Below are 8,100 nucleotides of genomic sequence, written 5' to 3'. Positions count from 1 at the left end.
GCTGGGATTACAGGCTTGAGCCACCGCACCCAGCCTGAATCAGAGTCTTAATCTGAGACTCATGGATAGGCTTCCAAAGGTTCATAAAACCCCTGATGTTTTATGCAAAATTTTATATGTGTGATGTACATATTTTGGGGGAGACTGTCCACAGCTTTCCTTCCATTTTTATTTATTACTATTTTTTTAAATTTTTTTCAAGATGGAGTCTTGCTCTGTCACCCAGGCTGGAGTGCAGGGGCACCATCTCGGTTTACTGCAACCTCCGCCTCCTGGGTTCAAGCAATTCTCCTGCCTCAGTTTCCCGAGTAGCTGGGATTACAGGCACCCGCCACCACGTCTGGCTAATTTTCAAGACATTTAAAATGTTCATAGAATCAGCTTGTCAATTTTAGGAAAAAAAAAACAACAACTGCTTGGATTTTGATTGGGATACTTTGAATCTATACGTCAGTTTAGCGACAACTGCAATCTGAACACAGTTGAGTTTTCCACACTATTTGTGCCTTCTTTAATTTCTCTCGATAATGTTGATAGCTCTGTGTACAGATTTTGCAGTTGACAGAATAAGAACCCATTTATGGTAAAAAAAAAAAAACTTTCAGAATAGTAGCATTAGAAGGATACTTCTTCAATGTGGTAGAGGAAAGTCTAAAAAAATGCCTACAGCTAATATTACATTTGACGGTGAAAGAATGAACACTTTACCTCTAAAATGTAGAACAAAGTAAAGATGTCCACTCTCGCCACTTCTATTCAACATTGTAGTGAAGGTCCTAATCAATAAAACAAGAAAAGAAACAGAAAAAAAGGGCATGTGGATTCAAAAGCAAGATGCTAAAGATGTTAAAGACTCTATGAAATGGAAATTAGAACTAATAAGTGATTTCAGCAAGTTTTCAGGGCGCAAGATTAATAAACACACCAATTATATTTCTACATACTAGACACAAACCATTTAAACTTGGTACTTTAAATTACCAATTTAAAAAACATCAAAAAACATTAAATACTTGGGATAAATTTAACAAATATGTGCAAACTTTTATGAGAAATAATTTGCCTCCAATAAGCTGCACCCATTTAAAGTGTGCAATTCAGTTACTTTTTTTTTTTTTTTTTGAGACGAAGTCTTGCTCTTGTCGCCCAGGCTGGAGTGCAATGGCATGATCTTGGCTCACTGCAAACTCTGCCTCCTGGGTTCAAGCTATTCTCCTACCTCAGCCTCCCGAGCAACTGGGATTACAGGCGCCCGTCACCACGCTCAAGTAATTTTTCTATTTTTAGTAGAGACGGAGTTTCACCATGTTGGCCAGGCTGGTTTCGAACTCCTGACCTCGTGATCCACCCGCCTCGGCCTCCCAAAGTGCTGGGATTACAGGCGTGAGCCACTGCGCCCGACCAACTGAGTTCCTTTTGATAGTTTTATATGCCCATAAAACCACTATGATCAAAACAGAACTGTCTCACTGCCAAAAGATTCCTCGTGTTCCTTTTTGGACCGTCCCTCCCCTTACCACCAACCCCAGCAACCTCTGACCTGCTTTCTTAAAAAGACTATTTATATTTAATATGATTATCAATATAACTGGATTTAAATATGACATCTTGCTATTTATCTGCTCCTGGTTCCTTCTTCTTTCCTTGATTAATATTGAATTTACTGAATATTGCTTAGGATTCTGTCTCCACTTAGGATACTGAATATTTCTGAGGATTTTATCTCCACTATAGGCTTTTAAAAAAGTGCACCTATTGGAGAAGGAAACATACTGTAATAACGTAGTCTCAGGGTTTGTTCTTTAAAATGCCTTCCTGTGTCAAACTCTTTCAGTCACTAAAAGAAAACAGTTTATGATGCAATCTAAAGAAAGCATGCTTACATTTGCCTTTTAAAGCAGGATGTTTTTACTGGTGCAATATAATATAGTGCACAATGGGGAAAGAAAAAAGGTTCTAATAACCTATTCTAAAATTTTGCTTAGAAAGTATCTTATTCACCAAGCATTTCCATTCACTGAAAGAAAACAGTTAACATGGATCTTTAAGAAAACAAGCTGGGGCCGGGCACGGTGGCTCACGGCTCACGCCTGTAATCCCAGCACTTTGGGAGGCCAAGGCGGGCAGATCATGAGGTCAGGAGTTGGAGACCTGACCAACATGGTGAAACCCCGTCTCTACTAAAAATGCAAAAATTAGTTGGGCCTGGTGGTGCATGCCCATAATTCCACTACTTAGGAGGCTGAGGTGGGAGAATCGCTTGAACTCAGGAGGTGGAAGTTCCAGTGAGTAGAGACTGCACCACTGCACTCCAGCTTGGGCGACAGAATGTCAAAAAAAAAAAAAAAAAAAAAAAGCAAGCTGGCCAGGCCAGGCGCAGTGGCTCACGCCTGTAATCCCAGCACTTTGGGAGGCCGAGATGGGTGGATCACTTGAAGCCTGTAGTTCGAGACCAGGCTGGCCCACATGGTGAAAACCTTGCCTCTACTAAAAATACAAGAATTAGCCCAGCGTGGTGGTGGGTGTCTGTAATCCCAGCTCCTGAGGAGGCTGAGGCATAAGAATCACTTGACCTGAGAGGAGGAGGTTGCAGTGAGCCGAGACTGCGCCACTGTCCTCTAGCCTGGGCGACAAAGCGAGACAGACAGATATAAGGAAAGAGAGAGAGAGAGAGAGAGAGAGAGAGAGAGAGAGAAAGCTGGCCAGACGTGGTGGATCACTCCTGTAATCCCAGCACTTTGGGAAGGTGAGGCAAGAATGATCACTTGAGGCAGGGGTTTGAAACTAGCCTGGGCAACATGGCAAGACATCGTCTTCACAAATATATATATATGTGTGTGTGTGTGTATTAATACACATATGTATTATATACATGTGTATATATAATATATATACATATTACACAGGTTTTGTGGTACACACCTGTAGTCCTAGCTACACAGGAGCGTGAGGTGGGAGGATTCCTTGAGCCCAGGAGTTCGAGGTTACAGTGAGCTATAATGGCGTCACTGCACTCCAGCCTGGGAACATAGTAAGACCTATTCTCTTTTTTTTTTTTTTTTTTTGAGACGGAGTCTCGCTCTGTCACCCAGGCTGGAGTGCAGTGGCCGGATCTCAGCTCACTGCAAGCTCCACCTCCCGGGTTGACACCATTCTCCTGCCTCAGCCTCCCGAGTAGCTGGGCCTACAGGCGCCCGCCACCTCGCCCGGCTAGTTTTTTGTATTTTTTAGTAGAGACGGGGTTTCACCATGTTAGCCAGGATGGTCTCGAACTCCTGACCTCGTGATCCGCCCGTCTCGGCCTCCCAAAGTGCTGGGATTACAGGCTTGAGCCACCGCGCCCGGCCAAGACCTCGTCTCTTAAAAGAAAGTTCTGTGAGTCACCAATAAGAAAAAACATTGTAGAAAAAAGAAAGAAAGCTTACATTTACTTTTTATTGGTGGATTTCTCTATTGGCCTACTGGTGCCTATTAAAGAAACATCTCATCATATTCTCAATGTTTGTTTACAAATGCCTTTCTATGTCAGACTCTTCAATTCGTTGAAATAAAACAGTTGATGAATCTTTCAGAACTAGCTTTAAAAAAATCACCAAAAATCTAAGGGGTTACATTTCAGGCACTGTTCTAGGCACTGGGGATACAGCAATGAGCAATACAACATCCCTACCTTTCTAAAGCTGACATTCTAGCACACAATTAGACTACAAGCCAAAATAAATAAGTAAAATATATAGTACGTGAGGTACACAAATAAACCATGAGAAGAGGACGGGAAATGTTGGGGGTGGGGCTGCCTATACATTTTTGATAATAGGCTTTATTTTTTTTTGAGCAGTTTGTAGGTTAACAGAAAAATTGAGGACAAAGTAGAGTTCCCATACAACTTCTACTCCACAGTGTTCTCTATTAACATCTTGCATTACTGCTGTACATTTCTTACAATTGATGAACCAGTATTGATACATTATTATTATTATTATTTTTGAGGCGGAGTCTCGCTCTGTCGCCCAGGCTGGAGTGCAGTGGCACGATCTCGGCTCACTGCAAGCTCCGCCTCCCGGGTTCACGCCATTCTCCTGCCTCAGCCTCCCGAGTAGCTGGGACTACAGGCGCCCGCCACGTCGCCTGGCTAGTTTTTTGTATTTTTTAGTACAGACAGGGTTTCACCGTGTTAGCCAGGATGGTCTCGATCTCCTGACCTCGTGATCCGCCCGTCTCGGCCTCCCAAAGTGCTGGGATTACAGGCTTGAGCCACCGCGCCCGGCCAATACATTATTAATTAAAATCCATCAATTACCTTAGGTTTCCCTTAGGTTTCACCCTTTGTGTGTTGTACATTCCATGGATTTTTTTTTTTTTGACAGAGTCTGGCTTTGTTGCCCAGGCTGGAGTGCAGTGATATGATCTCGGCCCACTGCAACTTCTGCCTTCTGGGTTCAAGCAATTCTCCTGCCTCAGCTTCCGGAGTAGCTAGGATTGCAGGCATGCGCCACCAAGCCTGGCTAATTTTTTTGTATTTTTAGTAGAGACAGGTTTCACCAGTTGGTCAGGCTGGTCTTGAACTCCTGACCTGGTGATCCGCCCGCCTCAGCCTCTCAAAGTTCTGGGATTACAGGCGTGAGCCCCCTCACCTGGCCAGATACCAGTTTTTAACTCATTTGGATAAATATCAAGGAGCACAGTTACTGGATTATGTAGCAAGAGTATGTTTAATTTTTTAAGAAAATGCCAAAGTGTCTGTATCGTTTTCAATTGTCACTATCAGTGAATGAGAGTTTCCATTGCTCAGCATCCTCACCAGCATTTGATATTGTCAGTGCTTTGGATTTTGGTTATTCTAATAGGTGTATGTTGGCATTTCATTGTTGTTTTAACTTGAAATTCCCTAGTGACCTGTGAGGTTTGGCACCCTTTCATATGTTTACTTGGCATCTGTATATATTATTTGGATGTCTGTGTAGATACTTTGCTCAATTTAATTGGGTTGTTTTCCTACTGCTGACTTTTAAGAGTTCTTTGTGCATATTGGACATCAGTTCTTTGACAGATTCGTATTTTGCAAACGTTCTCCCTTGTCTTTTCATTCTCTTAACAATGTGTTTTGCAGAGTATAAGGTTTTAATTTTAATGAAGTCCAATTATAAATTTTTTTCTTTCACAAATTGTGCTTTTAGAGTTTTATCTAAAAAGTGACTGCGAAACACAATGTCTCCTAGATACTTCCTCTCTCATCTTTCAGTAGCTTTAAAATGTTTCAATTTACTTTTCATAAAGGGCCTTGATCTGTCATCTACACTGGAGTGCAGTGGCACCAAAAAGGCTCGCTGCAGCCTTGACCCCCAGCCTCAAGTGATGCTCCTACCTCAGCCTCTCAAGTAGTTGGGACTACAGGTGTATGCTACCACATCAGGCTAATTTTAAAATTTTTTTCTGGAGAGACAGGGGCTTGCCATATTGCCCAGGCTGGTCTCACATTTCTGAGCTCAAGCAATCCTCCCGCCTCAGCCTCCCAAAGGGCTGGGACTATAGGCATGAGCCATCGCGCCCAGTTTAGTAGCTTTTAAAAGGTTCCACATATAATTAAAATTATGCAGTATTCTTCTGTGCCTAGCTTATTCCAACTAGCATAATGTCCTCTAGGTTTATCCATGGTGTTGCAAATTCCTTTATCCGTTCATCTGTCAACAGACACTTAGGCTGTTTCCATATCTTGGCTATACTCTGAATAATGCTGCTACAACATGGGAGTGCAGAGATCTCTTTTTCCCTTTCTGTCTTGTTTTTTTTGGGGATGGAGTCTTGCTCTGTCACCAGGCTGGAATGCAGTGGCACGATCTCAGATCACTGCAACCTCCGCCCCCCAGGTTCAGGTGATTCTCCTGTCTCAGCCTCCCGAGTAGCTGGGATCACAGGCATGCACCACCATGCTCGGCTAATTTTTGTGTTTTTAGTAGAGAGTTTTCACTATATTGGCCAGGCTGGTCTTGAACTCCTGGCCTCAGGTGATCCACCTGCCTCAGCCTCCCAAAGTGCTGGGATTACAGGTGTGAGCCATGGCGCCCTGCCTCTTTCTGTACTTCAATGGATGAAAACAGCTATCTTTATGATGTACTGATTTCATTGCCTTTTGGGAAGATACCCAGAAGAGAGATACTTCCTCTGTCTTTTATCATATCTGGATCATATGGTAGCTCTGTGTTTATTTTTTTCAATGTAACTCTGCTGTTTTGCATAATGGCTGTACCAATTTATACTCCCACCAACAGTGTACAAGGGTTGCCTTTTCTCCACACCTTCCCTGACACTTAACGATTATCTTAATAAGTGTGAGGTGGTATCTCATTGTGGTTTTAACTTGCATTTCCATGATTAGTGATATTGAGCACCTTTTCACATACCTGTTGGCCATTTTTATGCCTTCTTGGAAACATGTTCAGGTCCTTTGCCCGTTTAATAACTGGGTAATTTATGCTATTGGGTTATTTATTTTTGCTATTTAGTTGTGAGTTCTTTACGTATTTTGGATATTAACCCTTTATCAGATATATGGTTTGCAAGGCTGGGCTCACGCCTGTAATCTAGCACTCTGCAAGGCTGAGGCAGGCAGATCACCTGACATCAGGAGTTCGAGACCAGCCTGACCAACATGGTGAAACCCCGTCTTTACTAAAAATACAAAAATTTTCCGGGAGTGGTGGAGTGTGCCTGTAGTCCCAGCTACTCGGGAGGCCGAGGCAGGAAAATTGCTTGAATTGCCTGGGAGGCAGAGGTTGCAGTGAGCTGAGATTGCACCACTGCACTCCAGCCTCAGTGACAGAGCAAGACTCTGTCTCAAAAAAAAAAAAGATATATGGTTTGCAAATATGTCCCAAGTGTGGGTTGCCTTTTAATTTTGTTAATTGTTTCTTTTGCTATGCAGAAGCTTATTAGTTTGATGTGGTCCCACTTGTTTTTGCTTTGTTGCCAGACCTTTTGGTGTGATACCCAAAAACATTATTGTTAAGGCCACTGTCAGGAAGTTTTCCTATGTTTTCTTCTAGGATTTTTACAGTTTCAGGTCTTATATTTAAGTATTTATTCAATTTTGAATTGACTTTTGTGCATAGTAGAAGGGTCTAATTTCATTGTTTTGCATGTGGATTTTCAGTTTTCCCAGCATAATTTGTTGAAAGGCATCCTTACCAAAAACCATTAACCATATCAGCAGTTTATTTTTGGACTCTATTCTGCTCCATTGTTCTATGTGTCTGTTTTCACATCAGTACCATAATATTTTGATGATAGCCTTGTAATATAAGTTGAAATCAGGAAGAGTGATGTCTCAACATGGTTTTCTTTTTTTTTTTTGAGATGGAGTTTCGCTCTCGTTGCCCAGGCTGGAGTGCAATGGCGCGATCTCAGCTCAGCACAACCTCTGCCTCCTGGGTTCAAGCAATTCTCCTGCCTCAGCCTCCCGAGTAGCTGGGATTTATAGGCATTTGCCACCACGCCCAGCTAATTTTGTATTTAGTAGAGATGGGGTTCCGCCATGTTGGTCAGTCTTGAACTCCCGACCTCAGGTGATCTGCCTGCCTTGGCCTCCCAAAGTGCTGTGATTACAAGCATGAGCCACCATGCCTGGCCCAACATTGTTCTTTCTTAAGATTGTGTTGGCTATTTAGGGTCTTTTTTGGTTCCATACACATTTTAGAATTGTTGTTTTCTATTTCTATGAATGATGCCTTTGGAATTTTCATAGAAATTGTGTTGAATCTGTATTCTGGATAGCACACAGACATTTTAACCATTTTTCCAATCCATGAACATGGGATGCATTTCCAATTTATATCTTCTTCAATGTCTTTTATCAATGCTTTATAGTTTTTATTATACAGATATTTCACCTCATTGGTTAAATTTATTCTTATGTATTTTATTCTTTTTGATGCTATTGTAAATGGGATTGTTTTCTTGATTCCCTTTTCAGATAATCATTATTGCTGTGAAGAAACAAAACTGATGTTTGTATGTTGATTTTGTATCCTGCAGCTTTACTGGATTTATTAGTTCTAACAGTTTTTTTGTGTGAGTGTGGCGTGTTTTACATACAAGAACATG

The sequence above is a fragment of the Rhinopithecus bieti genome, unplaced genomic scaffold (genome assembly GCF_001698545.2).
Source record: "Rhinopithecus bieti isolate Rb0 unplaced genomic scaffold, ASM169854v2 scaffold_19969, whole genome shotgun sequence".
Lineage (NCBI taxonomy): Eukaryota > Metazoa > Chordata > Mammalia > Primates > Cercopithecidae > Rhinopithecus > Rhinopithecus bieti.
The sequence above is the reverse complement of the archived record's forward strand: the minus strand, read 5'-3'. Positions refer to the sequence as shown.